Genomic DNA, 21,087 nt, shown 5'->3' on the forward strand with positions numbered 1-21,087 from the left:
AATTTACATATACAGATTTCCAGTTACTTTGCTTATATATCACTTCTGATCTCAAATCCTCTTGTGAATTTTTATAGTATCTTTGAAAAAATCAGACTATTTGCATGTGCTTAACATCTTAAGGAAAGACAGTGTGCTTCTACATCTTTCATTCTATGTGACAATCTCTTATTTTTTGTTTCTCGGTTTGCTGAGTAAATGTATTCCTTGAATCAGGATCTAATCTGGGTCTAATTTTCATTTTTTAAATTTCAAATATTATATAAACTTTGTTTTGACTAGTCATTTTCTAAAAATTCGTGAACACAAATATTTTGGTGCCTTTAAGTAAATTGAGATTTGATGTGGTAGTTCTTGTGTCTAATTGACTTAACCATTATATTATTCGTGTATAAACATGTTCACTGCACTTTTATATTTTTATGTATAAAAATAATCCCCAAGGATTTACTTTAAAGTGATAACACTGAGTGGGGTTTGTCTTTCTGTTCCAAACTTGGTATTTATTTCAGTAAAACTACTAGAAATACATGATGTTTACTGGAACAATATTAAAGATGAGAGCATATTTCTAAAAAGAAAAGATTTATTGAATAAAACATAGAAAAGAGTAAAATACTCAGGTTTCTTTCTTGAGACTGCATAAGTTTAATATGAATATAGCTCACGATGAGACTCAAAGATAAATCCCTATTAATATTCCTAAGATTTACATCACAATATAAGCAATATAGGAATTTAAATAATTGGTCATTCAAAGCTCTACATACCTGATGGATGAAGAATAGAATTCAAAATTGCAGAGGAAAACAATTCAACATGCAGCTATTTATGATTTTATAATACTAATATGAAAGAAATGTGCTTTTGCCTTTCTGAAGAAGAAAGTTTAGCCAGTTATTTCTATGTAATGCACCAGTAAATTGTTTTCTTCCAAGATATCCAAGAGAACTATACTCACCATCTGAAGAGTGAATAAGTAATTACTTCAATTAGCTCTGCTTAATATTAATTTTCTTGTAGCAAATAGGTTAAAAAGTCTGCTCTCTTTCTTTTAACCTAGTAACATATATTTCATGTTGCAAGAGGTAAGGGCAAGAGAAACACATAAAGGGAATTCAAATAGGAAAGAAGTAAATCTAACCCTTTGTGCAGATGAAATGATCCTATATTTAAAGGGACCTATATGTTCCTCCCTCAAATTAGTAATGGTTATGCTAACATTCAGCAATGTAGCAGGGTGTAAAACCCACAAGAATCAGTAGTTTTTCTGTGTTACCAACAATGGGAAGGTTGAGGCTGAAATCCAAAAAGCAAACTCATATTTATTATCCTCAAAATCTAATCAAATCTAAACAAAGAAACAACAATACAACTAAGAATTAATTAATTTAACTAAATATGCGAAGGAACTCTACTGTGAAAACATTAAAAATCTAAAAAAGGAAATTGAAGCAGATTAAAGGAAATGGAGTCTTTCAATATTGCAATTTTAAGGATGTTAATTCTTCCAAACAGGAGCATTGGAAAAATACTGCCCCCAAACAATTGACATTGCAATACCCATCAAAATCCCAATAATATTCTTCAACGCAGTCTTGAAAGCAATCCAAATTTAATATGGAATTACAAAATGACAGATGAAACAGAAGGCTTAGAAATGAATTCATGGGCCTATAGGCATCATGAACACACATACACACACACACACACACACACACACACACACACACACACACACACACACACACACACAAAATGGAATTCTATTCACTCATCAAAAAGGATGACTTTTCACCATTCTTAAGGAAAATGAAAGGTTGGGGAAATTATACTAAGAGAAAGGAATACAGACTCAGAGAAATATAGGTTTCATTCATTCATTTATGGTAGCAAGAAAGTGCCTATAAATCTACAAGTAAACAAGACAAATTCTACCTCGTCTAATTTAGGATGGCCATTATCAAGAAAACTAATAATAGCAAATGCTGGCATGGATGTAGTAAATTGGGAAGTCTATTACACTGTTGGTGGGAAATTAAACTTTTCAACCTCTCTGGAATGCAGTACGGAGATTCCTCAAAAGACTAAACCTAGATCTCCCTTATGACTCAGTAATACTCCTCATGGACAGTAATCCAATAAATAACAAACAAGCTCATGTTAAAGCTGCTAGCATAATCATGTTCAGAGCCCAAGCCCAGAGTTCAAGGACTGGAAAGAAAGTTACTACTGCTGGTATTTGTTTCCGCAAATACGAATCTCTTGACATAAGATACCAAATCATTCTATTTGCAGTAGCTAGGATAGGACTTAAATATACTGGGTGATAAAATGCCTTCTTTGTTGAATATTAGGAAAAGATGTAGGCAGTCCAAGAAAAGGGAGATTTTTGTTGTTGTTGTTGGTCAAGGGGCTTGAAGAGTGGACTTGGGCACTGACCTTGAGCTCTTCAACTCAAGGTAAGTGCTCTTCATCTTGAGCGACAGTGTCACTTCTGGTTTTCTGGTGATTAAATGGAGATAAGAATTTCAGCGACTTTACTACCCAGGCTGGCTTTGAACAGAAGTCCTCATATCTCAGCTTCCTGAGTAGCTACGATTACAGCTGTGAGCCACTGGCACCAGGCTAAAAATGGTTCTTTTTTTTTTTTTTTATAAAAGAAGAAAATCCGTCTCTTATATTGGGTTTAAACTTCAGATATCACTATTAGAACACTTCTCCCTCAACTCAGTCATCAGACATTTGTAAATTTTCTCCTTCCTACATGTGGGAATATTGCAGTCAATATTAACTGAGCTGTGAGACTGGATCAATTGTACGGTAATCTCTAGCACCTAAATCAGGAACTATTACATCATAAGAAATGAAACCCTCATTTGGAATAATGTTTTTTCTCTTTTTATTACAAATCTGTGCTCGATTGCTTCCTAATGTGATATTGGACCTCCTATCAGAGTGATGCCATTTTCTTTCTCTTCAGCAATTGGTCTTCTCCCACATGTGGTAAATTTTTAAGAATTGAAATATTTCCTTGGATAATTCATTAAATTGACCTCTAAGAAATTGTGCGTTTCTGAAATTTGGCCTGCTGTCTTGTACTTGCATGCACAGGCTTTGTATGATTTATTTCTTCTACAAGGAATTCTATTTTCCAATCTTCGTGTGACCAATTTTAGTCTCTCTGATCAGTCTTTCTGACCCTCTCTCTGGAATCTCATTTCATTCTCCCTCATAAAAATATATTAGTTATCAGCTAACTGATTCTCAGCTTCTGGTTTGTTTTTTTTTTTTGACTGACTTCATGTAGACTGTGATAGCAGCCCTGACTGGCTGTGCTTACTGGAGGTTTTACTGTTTGTTTGTTTGTTTTTAGATGTCTAGGATTACTATTCAAGGTAGTAGCTTCTCTGGGCCCCATTGATTTCTCTGGCCTAGAGTCAATGGTTTTTTCTCCTATAGATACAAAGAACAGCTAACTAAATTCCTGTTTTAATTGTCTCAAAATGAGGCAATTTGGCATCCTTGAAAAGCCATGAATAATCCTTGTAACCATGTACAGAAATGGTCTATCAAGATTGCTTTTCAAGATTAACTGTGAAAAATGTTCATTTCCAAGTCACCACCATAAAACAGATCACATCCCTGGGAGCTGACTTTTGGAAGGAAGGTTCACCTTCTTTCCTACTCTTATGACAGATCAAACCAAAATATTCTGCAGTTGTGGTCAGCCTGGAGCACATTTTCCCAAGAATATTCTGTAGTGTAAAAGAGGACCAACTATCAAAATAAAGGTGAAAATACTTGTCTAGTATGACTGATTTATCTTGCTTATATCTGTTGTTATTTTCATTACTTCAAACACATGGATAATTTATATTGGGATTAGACAAGTGGCAAAGGATTAATGGAATAAACATTCAGTTTACTTTCATATATCCAATGTAATACACTTAACCCCTTATGGAAAATTAAGTCTAACTGTAGAAACAATGTCAGAAATATTAAATAATCCTCAATACATGTAATCTGGCACACATACACCATCATCTACTCAGAAATTCAGTCTGTCTATAAATATTTGTTTAGTACAAAATAATAAAAATTTAACTAATGAATATGACTTTTAAGTATCATCTGAAATACTCCTCACATATATAATTGTATAGCTGTCACCTAGACAGGAATTTAACATGCATGTAGAAATCAAATTTCCACAATATAAGCTAGAGAGGAGTCATACGCTCATGTACAGTATTGTGTGAATTTTACCACGGTGCTGAACCCTTCTGCCTAATACCAAGAGTCATGTGCAATAATTTATTATTTAACATTAAGAATACACTTTGAATTATTACATAATTATTACATAATTCACAGAATTGAAACAATAATGATATATTATTTGTTTAAATTCTAATGTTTCTCAATTTTACAATTCATGAAATATATTATTAAACTTATTAAACTTAGTTTCACTTTCTTTATTGCCATAGATACTAAAATTTAAATTATATATTAAACATTAAACTTAAGAAATCAATAATAAGTAACTTATTATTAAAATAATATGCTATTAATCTGTGATTTAAGTTATAGTTCTAACAAATTATGAGGTAAAAAAGATTTGATAGAAGTATGGTTAATTTTTTTAAACTTACCAGCTTGTTATTTGTTTCCTAATTGTGTCATTTGTTATTCTTGGTCCAAGTCATCTGTTCCTCTTCATTGTTTAGTGTTCTATTTTATCGCTATTGGTTTACTGATTGTGCATTTTTCCGCTCTTCTTAGTGACTGACATGAGGCTGAAAATTTGTATGCTAGTTTATTCCTCCTATGTTAAAGCAAAATTACTGCTCTCCACAGCTGTTCTACTCTTCTTTGTATAGTACAGTATTTCCCCCACTCCCATCTCTTGTGTTACTGCTCTCATGTATTTTATTTTTTTACTTAAATGTTTTTCCCACCATCCCTTCCCTCACACCTCCACAATACACTCCCCAACCCCTCCACCCCTCACTACCCCCTGCCCTCCTAAATTGTGAAGTTTGTTTTACAACATAGTGTCTTGTGCATCTCATTGTTACAATGGGTCAACCTGCATCTCTATCTAAGCATTTTGTTTTTTCTCTTTCCCTCCCCAAATTAGCGAAGTAGATATACAAGATGCAGGAGCACCAACATTGAATACAGTGAAAACAAGGGTTATACTATGAGGGAGGATTATATAAAAAAAGGAAAAAAAAATCACATTGTACATTATAAATACATTAGAAACAACAGCAAGAAAGAAAAAAAAACTTATGTTCTTATCTTGGGGTTCATTTATCTTAATATCATCTTATCTAGTCCTATGCACATAGCTTATGATCTTTTCTGCTTATCCCAGACATATATTAATTATTGCAAATAAGGGATACCATGGGAAATATGTTCCTTGAGACTTGGCTTACTTCATTTAATATAATTTTTTCCAAGTCTTTCCATTTCCTAACAAATTGGGTGATGCCATTCTTTCTGATGTAAGCATACAATTCATGTACACACACGCATGCACACACACACACACAAACACACACATTTTCTGGATCCATTAATCTACTGAGGGAAATCGAGTTTGGTTCCATATCTTAGCTATGTTAAATGATGCTGCAATAAACATAGTTGTGCTGGTAGTTTTAATATGGTCTTGCGTGTGGTGATTTGGGTGAATGCACAAAAGTGGGATTGCTAGGTTATAGGAGAGCTCTATATGGACTCTTTTGAGGAACCTCCACACTAATTTCCAAAGTGGTTGGACAAGTTTACACTCCCACAAATAATGCAGTAGGGTTCCCTTCTGGCTACATCGCCTCCAGCTGTTGTTGTAAAAATGGAATGCTTCAGTAATTTGCATTTGTAATCCTTGCACTGCTGCCATGCTAATGTTGTCTATATTGTTCCAATTTTAGTGTATGTCCTGCCAAATTGAGCACAGAACAGTTTTTTTTTTATCTCTAAAGTGCAACTGATTTTCTTAAACTAGACAATTAAAGAAAAAGTAAGTTCAAAAGAATTGTCGTGAAATTTTAGAATCATGTATTTCTTCCATAAGCAAACAATTAAGAATAAAGTCAAGATTAACCTGTCCACAACAAAATAATTCCAGATATTTGTTGTTCAAGAAATTGTAGGAGGAGGAATTCAATTATTGTATACAAGGCACCTGCCATAATGAACACTGCAGCAAGTGTAAAGATTTGTTAAAGTTTTACTGTTTAAACATTTAATTTTGAGAATTTGCTTATATATGCCAAAATGAAGACTGGCAGGTGAAAATACTGTTTCATAAACTATTTAAGATTTATATTAGCAGACATATACTACTAAATATATACATTTCAGAGCTTATAGAAACTTTACTGAGAAGTTGCAAAGTCTTTGTCTAAAGAAGCAGAATGAAGAGTTAAGACTTTGTTAATTACACAGTTTCTGTTAAAACTTTAGGGCTTCCATACTTTTTATGTTAGCGAAGAACAAATGATGATATAAGCCATGTACAAACGATAAAATGAGCCATATATACTAATTTTAGTGGGTAACGTTAAAGCCTACTCATCGCCTATAAAACTCTTGTTGAACATCATAAACTTAGCCAGTTTTAAATATACAGGAATACGAGAAAATAGTAAAAATCTAATATGTAATACACTTCAAGTCCTGGAAACACTGGTAATATTTTTTACTTTATTAATCATTAATATTTAATTATTGGTTTTCTTTATTTGTAGCATTCTTTCTCTTGTACTATAATACAACTTTTTAAGTCATCATTAAGAGGTACTTTGAGGATGTTAATGGGATTGTCACAGCATTTTTTATAGGTGCACATGAATTTACAAAGAACAAAATTAAGAACAAAATATTGATTAAAAATTTTATCAAGCGATACCACTTGATGTTCCATCTTTTTCTGCTTATGTGGTGCTGAGTAATCAAACCCAGGGCCTCATGCATTCAAAGCAAGCACTCTACCACTACGCCACCTTCCCAGCACCTGAGATACTGTGTTTTAAAAAATCATCTAAACAACATTTGTTTTCTACTTTGGGTTATATAATGAAATATATGAATATCATTTTATATTTTTGTGAATTGTAATATTTCTAAATTTTTATTAACCAAAGCTACTTTATTCTTTTCAAAGTCATGAAATATCTCTGAGAGTTTACTTCTGTGAAGATTGTTTTAGCATTTATAATTTGTTCTGAGTCATTTTTATGTTTTATCAAAATTACTTTATATTTTATGTTGATGGGTTATCATACATCAAATACATTCAAACGTACATGTAGAATCTAAGGATAGCAGTATGAGTATTCTCATACAGCTCTTGTTTATCTGTTATGCACTTTCAGTATTATGATATTTCTCTCTCTCTTTCACTCTCATTTTCTCTCTTTCTCTTTCATGTTGCATGTCTGCTACTTAGAATTTCTGCTAGTCTACTATTATCTTTCAGGTTCCACTGGTTTTGTAGGAACATGATAGGGACCATCAGTTACCCTTGCATTCTTTAAGAGTTATAACAGTGACGTGATATTATTCTCTGTCATTCTAAATGGCAAAACAACAGATCTAGGAATTCCTTTTCACTTTTACCACAATTATAAATTTTATCTCATAGGAATCATTGGGATGAATATGATACTTTTAACCTGTGACCTAAAAGTTCTTTTTCTTTTACAAACAACCTTTTTATTTTATTATCAGTAAGTAACTACATGTAATGAAAACAAAGCTGTCCTATGGAAAATAGACTGAAGTTGTTCACAGGGATGAGAAACAAGGTAATGGGGGAAATGAGTACAAAGTGATACACATTATATACCACAGAACCTCAGAGCAGTTTATCATGTACACTTTGTGAGAATGACAATGTGCTGGGAACTGTAGGTTAAATCACTGCACCTGATATATGTGTGTGTGCATATATATATATATATATGTGTGTGTGTGTGTGTGCACATATATTTTAAATGTATAGTTATTTATATATATACATATATGTGTATAAGCCCTTATATGTGTACACATGTATGTTACTATACACACAAATGCACACATACTTATACCCATGTGTACATGAACACATGGAGAAAGACACATAGTTACAGCCAACACAAGTTTCACTAGTTGTTGAATATGCCTTAGGGGGAATGCTTAGAACCAAATATGTTGAAGATATATTGGTCTCTAAGAGAAATTTTGTCCTTCGTCTTATCTCTTAAAACTGGTAGGTTTTAAGAGATAAGATTCGACTTCAAATGTTTTCTTCTTTCTTGAGATTGCTTAGAACATATTCATAAGATGATTTTTTGTTCATTTGAATGTCCCTACCCCTGCTTTCACTGTATTTGATGTTTGTAAAATTTCTGGAGGGAAAGGGCAAAAACAAATCCTATAAATAGGGATACAGGTGGACCCATTGCAACAATGAAATGTACAAGTCGTTGTTTCGAAAAACAAACTTTACAACTATGGTGGGGGAGAGGATTGGATGGAGGGAGGTGGGAGGAGTATGGGAAGGGATGAGAAGTGGAAACAAAGAGGAGGCAACAATACTTGATAAGAAATGTACTCGTTATATTGCCCATGTAATTGTAACTCCTCTGTACGGTATTCTACCAATTTTTTTTTTAAAGCTCCAATCAAAGAAAAAAAAGAAAACCATACATTTTTAGAGATCATTGTCATCAGAAATATATAAATATATCTAAATTTATGTGTAGAACAGTATACAATATAGTGAAACAAATATCATAAAACATAATTAAAAATTTAAAAACACATAAAACAAGTGCCAGTGACTCACGCCTATAATTCGAGCTATTCTGGGTAATGAGATCTTAGAATTTTGTTGAAACTAGCCTAGACAGAAAAGTACTTGTTAGATTCTTTCTCCAATTAACCACTAAAAACAGGAATTAGCTCTGTGCTTCAAGTTGTAGAGTGCTGGCTTTGAGCACTAAAAGGCTTAGGACAATGCCAAGAATTACAAACAACAACAACAAAAACAACAAAATATAGCACATTAATTTCACAAAACATCTTTTAACTGCTATGAACATTTCTTAGAAACATGAATACATGCACCTGGAAAATGTTAAGTAAAAATTATAGAATATTTGGTGCTGGGAAAGTGGCTCAGTGCTAGAGAGCTTGCCTTGCATGCATGAGGCCCTGGATTTGATTCCTCAGCACCACATTAGCAAAAAGAAAAAAGCCCAAGGTGGTGCTGTGGCTCAAGTTGTAGAGCACTAGTCTTGAGCTGAAGAGCTGAGGAACAGCGCCCAGGCCCAGAGTTCAGGCCCGACGACCAGACCCTCCACCCCCAAAAAAAGGAAAGTATAGAATATTAACGTCTATGTTAAAGACATGAATATTTAGATTGTTTAAGATATTTAGATAATGATTAGAAATTAAGAATAATGATAATATATTGAGACTGGTCTTTTATTCTATTTTACAATAGTAAGAAATGATATTTTAATGATTATATAAAATTACTCTTGTTTGGTATTGGAATTATAATGTGATAACCATTTTTAACTGATTTCCATAGGAAAGGATCATTTTCTTAACAGTATCAATTCTTCTGTAATTTCACAACAATTAAGAAAATTATTCCAAGGCTGGTTTGCTCTAAGACTGTAATTTTTTTCTTGTTCTAGTTTTCATATGTTGGTAGAAATTAAAATTCCAAAAATTCAATGGATGTTGGCAATCAGGAACATCTTCATAGATACCAAATTTGGAGTCGATTGAGTGGAATTGTTTTATTTTATTTGATATTTTCACAAATAAATCAAGATGATTGTCTATTTTGTTTCTTTTCACTGCTATTGCCTCTTAAGCTGAGAATACTTTTTCTTCCTAGCAAAGTAGAGAAAAGCAATTGGATTGAACAAGTAACATATGGCTTTCATAAAATGCAGATGCATAGATTTGGGTCTTCTGTCATTTGCTAAAAGTTTCTCCCAGAAAAGGTGATCAATTACTCATAAGTGATGCATAATTCCTAGATATTCCATTTATCACATACACTTTTTGATTGAGTTATCTCTGCATAAACTAAAAACGATAGACCAAAAAATAAACTCAAAATAAACAGAAATATCATCTTTTTTTAAAAGCTGTAGTTTTTTTTAGCCAACTCCGAAAATATCTTTTCAGATATTCTGCAATTTGTGTAAAGTATTTTTAACAATAGTTTTTATTTTTGCTCTCATATAATTTATATGCAATGTATTATCTCCTTTTATTGTATACATTTTAGTGCTTTGGAAGTGAATTGTACAATCACAGGTTTTCCAAGACTAATTTTCACAAACTTGCATGTCTTCAAATAGAAGTGTTGTAAATTTTAGAACAGACATTAAAATAGATATAAAATTCAGTTACAGGAATTTGTGCAGCGTACATCCTCTATAGTGTGTCTTTTCAAAGTTTGTTTTGGGGGATTATTTCCAGGGTCTCACACATACTATTCAAGTGCACTGTCAATGAACTACATTCCCAGTCCAAACAAGTGATTTTACTTCTCTTTAATACATACATAGAAGTGTGATGGCTGGATCATCCAATTCTCTTTCACCTTTTGAAGACTCGAAAATTTGCTGCTTAAAATGATTGTAGTATTATACAAATCATTCTGATATGTGGAGTATATCAATTTCTCCACAAATGCATTACTATATTTTTGTCATTTTTTATATGATGATCATACTAGTGAGTTTTTTATATTTGTTCTTAGATTCTAATGAGGAGCTTAATTCATATGCTCCTCCTATTTACTATTAACTTACATATGTTTTTTAAAAGCTATCCTGCTGGGAAAAACTTATATAGTGTTAGAAAGTGTAAAGTACTTAAGACTCAGGACCATTGTAGTATTAACATTGTAGCATTGAAAAATACGTGTCCTATATCTGTTGGATATGTTCTCACTTATTTCATAGAATTATGAAAGGTTATCAGTTGATATTAACCAGTTTATTATTGCTTTTCTTTAGCAACTAATACTTTCCATGTCAAATTTTTAGAAACCTTTACTGATTTAATGTCATGAATGTTTATAGGTTTTTACATCTCACATTTAGTTTGATAATCACTTTTTATTTTAAATTTTTGTATAAGGTTTGATGTAGTAGTCTAAAATCATTCTTTAAATCTAGGGAGGCAATAGTGCCAATAAACCTATTTAAGATTCTATTTTTATTTCATAAAGTCATGGCATCCTTTTCAAAAATCTATTGACCATAAAACTAAGAATTTATTACTAATAAATCTGTTACACTTTTCTATGTGTCTGTTCTTTTTTTTTTAATTTTATTTTATTTTATTTGAGAACATACTGTACAGAGGGGTTACAATTACATGGGCAGGATAATGCATACATTTCTTACCAAGCATTGCAGCCTCCTCCTTTGTTTACCCTTCACCTCCCTTCTCAGCCTCCCCCCTCCCCCCCACCCAATCATACCCCCTCTTCCCCCCCTCCGACATTGTAAAGCTTGTTTTGACATGACATTTTGTACTTCTCATTGTTGCAACAGGTCCACCTGAATCCTTAAACGACTTGTTTGTCCCCGTCTCCTCCACATGTTATACTGACATCAAATATAGTGAAAGCGGGGGTTACACTGTGGGGGAGGGACATACAAAGCAACCAAGAAATAATCTTATAAATGCGTTAGAAACACATGCATGAGAGAAACAAAAACATTAAAATACATATTTGAAGGTTCGTTTTCCTAACATCACATTCTCTGACTTTTTCCGCTTGACTCAAACCTATACTAGATATTGCAAATAAGGGAAACCATGGGACCTATGTTTCTTTGGGCCTGACTTACTTCACTTAATATAATTTTTTCCAAGCCTTTCCATTTCCTAACAAATGGGGCAATGTAATTCTTTCTGATGGAAGCATAGAATTCCATTGTGTATATATACCACATTTTCTTGATCCATTCATCTACTGAGGGGCATCTGGGTTGGTTCCATATCTTAGCTATGGTAAATAATGCTGCAATAAACATAGTTGTGCTGGTAGCTTTAGTGTGGTCTTTTTTGTAAACATTAGGGTAAATGCCCAAAAGTGGGATTGCTGGGTCATAGGGGAGTTCTATGTGAAGTCTTTTGAGGAACCTCCATACTGCTTTCCAAAGTGGTTGAACAAGTTTACATTCCCACCAACAATGAAGTAAGGTTCCTTTCTGTCCACATCCCCTCCAGCATCTGTTGTCTGTTCTTATAGTAGAGATATGTTGTCTTCACTACTGAACATGGTAATAAGATTCAAATCTTATATGAGGGCTCAAGCTACACCATTTTACAAGATTGTTCTGACTGACCTGTATTCTTTGAATTTACATATGAGTTTATTGAGCAGGTGGACCAATATTCTACAGAGATATCTAGATGTTTGATAGTCACTCATATTGTGTAGCTTGTGAAACACAAGATCCCAGATATTATATATAGAAAAATGTCTTTAGGCAATGCTTCAAGCAACTAAAACTAATTTAGGAATGAATTCATATTTAGATAAGACTATAGCCTAAAAAATCTGAATGATAACGACTTGAGCTGTAAGACATAGGGGAGTGAGAGGGGAAAGAATGATGGGCCACATAGGAGCTGTATGTCATTGGTATTGTGTTTCAAAAATCAAAAAGACTTCAGAGAAAAGAAGGAGGAAAATATTCAAAGTGACCTAAATCAAGGTTCTTTTGAATACACATAATAGTGTGTACTGAGAATCAGAGAAGGTGGGAAAAATAAATAGAAAGTAAAACATTCTTTAGACCTCTTATAATGTAATGAAATTGTAATAGGAATATGATAATTAATTTCCTAATAAATAAGAGAAAGAATAGGTAAACTCTGAAGGCAAATACAATGAAGAGAGAAAATAAGCAAAGTAAAACCTTTATCAATAACAAACACAAGAGTATCGAAAATGAAAGGCCGTGGAAATATTCTAAATAACAATAAAATAACATTAAAAGTTGCTAACGTGAATATAATATAGTACACATTTTATTATACATAATTTTGAAAAAACATGCTAGCAATGAAAATTTAAAAGTCAAAATTAAAAAACTTTGTGCATTATAACTATACGATATAGTTCAGTGGTAAAACATTGGCCTAGCATATGTGAAACAATGGTATGATCTCCCAAGCATTACAAAGTACACAGAAAGCACATACACAAAAATACCATATAAACACACACATACACACTACATACACACATTTGGAATATTGATATTATCATATTAAATAGAGGAAATTATCACAAATAGTAAAAGTAGGTTAATATATGAAATCATAATATTGCTTATACTATTTAAAAGTTTAGTAGAAATAAAATAATCACAATATACTTGGATTCAGATGGATTAAGTAAATTGAAAATTAAGAAATAGAAGACATGAGAATTTTGCAAACAAGTTTTAAATAATAAACATTGTGAAACATATATCCTTTTGACAAAAGATTGATGTTACTGGTGTTTTAACTCAAGATTTAGAATATTATATCCAGGCACTCTATATCCCGCTATGGATGGATATATCTCTAATCTTTTACTCTTGATATTTTTATAAAAATGTCTCTTAGTTTCTCAGGCTTTCCCGAATTACAAACCCTTTTTGCAGTTCCTACCATAGCTAGAAAATGGAAGCCACAAATCACCATGCCCAGTTCAAACATTTTTAATTCAAGTACAAATATTTACAAAAGAGTGACCAGGTAATGAAGCCTTTCTTAATAAAGTATGTGCTTCTTGAAAATACAGTAACTATTTGTTACCTGGAACAATGTGTTTATAACTATAAGAACATAGATTTATTTAAATTCAACAACCATATAAAATTAGGAAAACAATTTTAAATATTCACATATTAAATACTTTAAAAGCAAAATATATGTGTCTGAATAATTTACATGTGTAAAAATCACGCAAAAGTAAATCAACTAATCCTACAACTCTTAAAAAATTACATTAAAGAAACAAAAGAAAATAAGTAATTATGTTCAAAATTTGACATTTAGAACATGAAATGAAGTGCACACTTAGTTGACTTAAGTAACTGTAAACCCTCTGTATATAAATTTTTATAATAAAAACCGCATGAACAAAGAAGCAAAAGTACCCATTGATCAATAGCAACAGCAACAGCATCAGAAGTTGTTTGAGTGTACAACAAAAATCGATGAGGGGGTATCAATGTTCCTTCCATAAGAATTGTACTCATTACCTTACTTAAGTAACTGTAAGCCCTCTGTACATTACCTTTACAATAAAATTAAATAGAAATTAAAAATAAACCAAATAATACACCTATTAAAAATTATTAGAAGATATTGGTTAAAAACGTTGTAGGAAACTGCCCCAAGTATTCAAAGAATATACTTCGATGATGATATTTAAATACTTAAATTTCATCAGAGAAGAAAAAATTTAAAAACTTTTACAAAGAAAAGTAATAAATCAGAATATATTACTATAATAAATATTAGATGAATTTTCAGTGGTAGTCAAATATTTAAGAAATGAGGCAATATACCATTCGTTTGTACTTAATAAGTGAAAAAGAATTTTCTAGGTCTTTTAAATATATCATAAGTTTAATGAAGAAACTATTCTGTCACATTATATGATAATGAGATAAAGATGATATTAGAGCAAAGAACAGATTGTACTAAGCTTTTGGATGTAAATGTATATGCTTATTTTGATTGTGATAAATTGTGGGGATTTCCACTTGGGATATTGTTCTTGCTAGGATGGCACCATATCAGTGGTTAATTTTAATATAGGGGTTTCCTTTCCACAAGAACATGCACCTGATCTGTCCTTTGAGCCTTCTCATCATCAATAGCATCAGAATTTCACATCATCTTGTCTAGCTTCCTACCTTGGCTGGCCTGGATCCTGCAGTCCTTTAATCTTAGTCTCTAGGATAGTACAGGATGGTGGAAATGATCCAATGCACCCAGTTATAGATTGAGAAGGAAGGCCACTAAAATTTGGCCTGGGTTATGTTCTCAAGCCTCCTCAGTAGTTAAGAGTACAGATGGGAACTTCTGGTGCCGAGCAGTAACAGTATTTTTAAAGAAATTAGACACATATATGACTTAGGCTTGTGATTATCGCAGGAAAAGAATAGAAGAGCAGTGAAGCATACAGGACAGGCAGAATTTTAACTAGCTACTAAGAGGCTGAATCAGCTTAGCTAGCTACTTGAGAGGCTGAGATCTGAAGACCACTGTTCAAAGCCTTTCCAATCATGAAAATACATGCAATTATCTCCAAAAAACCAGAAGTGCAGCAGTGGCTCAAGTGGTAGAGCACTATCCTTGGTCACAGAATCCTAGGGATAGTGCTCAGGCACTATCAGCCACAGGAATGATGAATGCATGCATGAGCACATGCACATCAGCATGTGTGTACATGACAAGTGTGCATACACACACATACACACAAATATGTATTTCAATACAGAGTTCTTTATTTTCTTACCTTGCTGTACTTTATTTACCTGTATTAGTTCACAAACTGACAAATTCAGCTAAGCACCTATTTACTACAACTCATTATGCTTTTATTTGACCCAAAAGTAAATTATTCAGGAGATCAATTCATCTCCCTCAACTCTGTAGTGTTAGATGATTGTTTAGGTTCTTCCTATCAATATGATTTTGTGAAATCTTGCATAAAGCAGCATATTTCTTTCACGAGAAAGAATCCACTGTCAAACAATTAATAATAGGTTTTTCTCCTCCAGGCAAACATCTGTAGTTTTATTATCTTCATATAATTCATGATCTGTCTGTGTATGCCAAAGACAACTGTGAAAATAAAAAGACTCTTCTCAGCACTTAGCATATGTACACCATTCATAGATATGAAGGTGTTTAAATACTACTGAAATTGCTTTGGACTAAGTAATGTTCACCTTCACTATCTTGAGAAAGCACAATTGGTTTCTCAGCACTTTAGGTAAGAACATGAGTGGAAGAAACAAAAAAGAGAGAGGAGCAACTCAACACATGCTTTCAAATGAAAGAAAACAACAACAAAAAAAACACAAATTAATTCAGTACTCAAGAACCTGCAGGAAATGCACAGATATTTTAAAAATCAGCTATGATAAGCTTATGAAAATCCTGACTATATGGGAGTGTACTGTTGTGAGGATAGTGGTTAAAGTCCAGACTGGCAGAACAATCTGTACACAATTCCAGGCAACTGTTATTCTAAATTCCAGGAAAAATAACACCAAGTGGACTGAGCCCAGGATCATACACAAGTAAGAATCCAGATTCTATCTGAAAATTAATCAGGATAATTTTTGTCTGGGAGCATGACAAAATGATACGAACACCCATTTAGGAGAAACAAGACACTCAATTCAAACTCTAATATTATGGGTATTAAAGAAAAAAGCTATGGCTTTAAATAATTGGAATAATTGTAACATTTGAGTATTTGAGTGGAGAAAAATCCATGAGAGAGATAGAATGAACCCATGTTGCAATGTTTTCTACTTAAGTGATAATGTTATGTGGTACTCCAGACATAACAGTGTTACCTTGTAAATGAGCATGGATCTACATTTGGGTGATGGAAATACTCGATTACCCAGGGATAAATTAAATAGACTTTTTTAGGTAGATTGTAGTTCTTGAACTAAGAGCCTGGGTAATGTCCCTGAATTTTTTCTCTCAAGGCTACCACTCTACTACTTTGAGCCACAGTTCCAATTCTGATTTTCTGTTGGTTGTTTGGAGAAAAGAGGCTCTTGGACTTTCCTGCCCAGGATGGCTTCAAACTATGATCACCAGATCTCAGCTTCCCAAGTAACCAGGATTCCAGGCATAAGTCATCTATGTTTTTAATAATTTAGTAAATTGTACAGTTAAGAAGTTATAAATTATCATTATGTCCTGTATATGTGTGTATGTATATATCAATGCATACAGATAGAAATATTTTAACATCTACTATTGCATCTATAGTAGATTTATGAAATCATCCTTCGATATAAAATAAAATGGAAACAAAAGTTAATGAGGAGCAAAAAAAAGGGAATTGTCACATGTTTCTTATTGAATGGAATATGTATTGCGAGAATCAGTTTGGAGAAACCACCTTTACTTTAACAAAATGGATAATAATTATTCATTCCAATCCATTTATTTGCTCATATTGTGCATCCTCACACATGAGTGTCAAAATCAAACCACACTTTTTGCCTTTATATTTATATCACCTGTTATAATTTAGGGGAGAGATGAAGCAATCAAATAAAGATTAAAATAATAGTAAGTGAGGCTATGAGTTAGAGCTGAAAAAGATTTTAAATATGATAATAGGTAATTAAATTACATATTTCTTACTTTATTGTCATTTCCCTCATTCCCACATTAGTAAAGTACATAGCAGGTTCTCACTAAATAATTATGAAAAAATGTTTTGAAAAAATATGGGCTCCGTGTGGTTTTACCTTATTGAGATCATTAGGAGGAGTTAATTTGTTTTTGAGGACTTGCAAAACTTTGTGATAGAGATGAAGGGAGTGATGTGCTTATTCTGTAAACTTGGCTAGACGATTGCTCCCAGAAAGATAGTGATGAATTTTTCCAAAAGGTTACAGTAAAATCGCTTTCACAAATATGTTCACTGTTGCACTATTCACCATAGCCAAGTTATGGAAACAGCCCAGATGTCCTTTGGGGAGGAATGGTTGGAGAATGTTTGGCACATATACACAATTGGATTGCACCCATCCATTATGAAGACTGTTACATCATTTGCGAAGAAATGGATAGATCTAAAAATACGTTAAGTAAACTACGTCAGAGCCTGACACACAAAGGACCCACGTTCTTTTGTGTATTTGGAAGCTAGAACTTTATGCAAGTTTACACAACAGTATTATCCAAACCATGCTATTTGCAGAGAAGTTAAAAGGTGTAATTTCTTATAAAATTGAACTTTTAATCCTATAAAATGAATACCAGAAAACTATCACTTGGAAGATGTGAGGGGAAGTCAAAGGGAAGGAATGAAGAGAGCTATGGAGGAAGAGAGTTAAGGCATAATATTCAATTCAGATAGCAGGAAACTAAAAAAAAAAGTGGGGTGAGGTTTGGAAGGGTGTGGGAAAGTTATGTAAAGATCCATTGTACTTACAAACTGATTTGCTGAATGGAAATTTCTTCGTACAACTATTTAATAAAATATAATTAAAAACAATGGGGATATCTGCTCTTAAACTTTGTGCTCTTAAACGATGAGTCAAGATAATAATTTCCTCCTCAGATATTTTCTTTGCAGGTGTTTTTCTCATAATGACAGAAAAGTGAACAACGCAATGAATATTAATACAGCACATTGCATATCCTAAATAGACACAATATAAAAATCATAGTAAAAATATTAGAATTCATCACATGATAAAATAACAGGTAGAAAGTATTAAATACTGCTTGTTTTTCCAAGCACTTTACCTATGGTATCTAATTTAGTCCTCACAATAATCCCATAAAGTGGAACTACTTCTATTTTTAATTCTAAGATGATGATATTGAAGACTTCTGAGTTGGAATTACTAGTACAAGCTTGCACACGTGGTAAGTGTTAGCTTGAGGCCCATTCCCACCATATCAAATAACCTCATTCTATTTTATGACTAAAATACCAGCACTCAGACTACTAATTCTAAGAAAATTTCCCAAAATTGTTGTGCACACTCTAATAATATTTCACTTTAACTTTGTTAGGAAATAGGTAACTAAGGTGGGTGCTGGTGGCTCACGTCTGAAATCCTACCTACTCAAGAGGCTGAGATCTGAGGATCATGGTTCAAATCCAGCACGCCCAGAAATGAACATGAGACTCCTTTCTTTTTTCTTTTTCTTTTTTTTTATTGTGAAAATACTGTAAAGAGGGGTTATAATTACATGGGCAAGATAGTGAGTACATTTCTTATCAAGCATTGTAGCCTCCTCCTTTGGACTCTTATCTCTAATAAACCACTAGTAAGCCGGAAGTGGGATTGTGGCTCAAGAGGTAGAGCACTCTCCTTGAGTGGAAGAGCACAGGGACAGTGCCCAAGCCCAGAGTTCAAGACCCACGACTGACCAAAAAAGAAAAAAAAAGAAAAGAAAATAAGTAACTAATATGAAAACTCCAAGATCATAATCAATTTATACCTCCCTGCTGAAAGGAACTGCTAAACTATAACATTCTTGATTTCTCGCTCAAAATAGTAGAAATCATATTCTATCCCATGACTCAACTCTGCACTGCCTGCGTACCACATCTCTGTTTAACACAGTAATACTAAAAGAATGACCTGTCCAATTCCTGATGGAAATAGACTGCAGATATTATGGACCAATCATTTCCACATTGTAGCTCACCTAAGTTGGTTACCATTAGAAGCATTTTGATTGCTTTTTATACCCAACATTTTGAGGGAAATATATTACTTTAAAATGTTCTTAAAGCAAGACTGATATAAAAATCACATTTGAACCCAGATAAATATTTTACTTTTCATATACCTCAGAATGCAGTCTGACGTATCATTAATGTTAGGAATGAGAGGTTAAAACTCATAGACACCAAGACTTACGTATGAATTAAAGGCTAACTTGTGAATACAATTGGTTTAAAAAGACATCAATACTATTGCATTTTTTCAAAATGTCTTATGATAATGATAATGATGATGATAAACTATTAACACTTGAAAATTACTTATTTTTTTGGGAGTAGGACACAAGATTAATCCTAATCATTTTAAAGAACTTTATTTATACTACAATTCACTCTTATAAGTATAAAGATTCTAAAACCAACTAAAGTGCAGAGACACAAAGGAAATAATTTAACTGCATCATCAACATTCAAGGAACTGTGTTAATAGAAAATAAAGTTATACCAACAATTAGCTTACCAAATTCACTTACATTCTTTTATTCTATTTCATTTACATTCATAAAAATTGGGTTTTCATAAAATGATGCATAAAAAGCCTATATACTTCCATTTTCAGATCTTAACAATATTTATTTTAGAAATGTCTTTAGCTCTACAGTCAATGAACTGAAATAATACAGAAACAGTCAAAGGCTTTTCAGAAATTGCAAGACTCTCTCTGGGATGTTATTTATACTGGAAAAGATATTTAAAAGCCTTATTTGTTAAGGTTGCAATAGTTAATCCCACAAAAGAGCCATTTGTGAAGATCCCATTGCATATACAAATCAACTTCAAATACATCCACAATCTGGAGATGACACATGATTTTTGCTTGTTTGTTTTTGAAAGAAATATCTAACAAGCATACCCATAATACTTATTTTCAGTCAATAAGATGGGATATTCAAATGTAATATGGGGTTATCTCTTAGTGAGAATAGGTATGATCTTAATAAGTAAGTTATTTTCAACAGAAATCCGGAAACAGTTTATCCACCTTGTGTTTCACAGGAATAACCAGAGAGTAATACTTTTTGGTCAAGTCAGTCAAACTCACTTCATGAGTGTATCTTAAATATATAAACAATTTAAGAGGTCAAATTCATATTTTGTACTGACAATGATCTTACAGAAATAACTTACTACTAATTATGTCTGTATCTTCTCACCTAACATGTAATAAGAGTTGAAAGCAGTCTCTTTTATCTAATTTAATGTTGTAAATGGTTTGATTATGATGATATTATTTGACAAATAAAAGGTACAGAAGGATGGTACCACTGAAATGAAATGACAGAACGCTGATAAAGAAAACATTGCAACGCAGTTAGCTCTTTTCAGCCTCAAACTGTCCACATTGGCAAGCAACATTGCAACAGCACACGCATACATATACACATAAACACATGTGAGCTCATGTACACACACAAATACATGAATACTAAATTCAGGGTTTATTGTACAAAAAAAGTTCAAAAAAATATTAGTGATTAGGACACATGATAACTTGCCTTATTACAAAATAATACATAATCCAG

The 21,087-nt window shown here is 32.6% G+C and overlaps 1 non-coding gene across 1 annotated transcript; it reads right to left on the bottom strand.

Annotated features, from left to right (window-relative positions):
• Positions 1–5,868: 5,868 nt before the first annotated feature.
• LOC122126679 lies at positions 5,869–5,975 on the bottom strand. The gene has a single exon (XR_006150999.1). It is a non-coding gene; the product is annotated as a U6 spliceosomal RNA (small nuclear RNA).
• Positions 5,976–21,087: the final 15,112 nt, after the last annotated feature.

Source organism: Dipodomys spectabilis, unplaced genomic scaffold (assembly GCF_019054845.1).
Source record: "Dipodomys spectabilis isolate Male_0828 unplaced genomic scaffold, ASM1905484v1 ptg000287l, whole genome shotgun sequence".
Lineage (NCBI taxonomy): Eukaryota > Metazoa > Chordata > Mammalia > Rodentia > Heteromyidae > Dipodomys > Dipodomys spectabilis.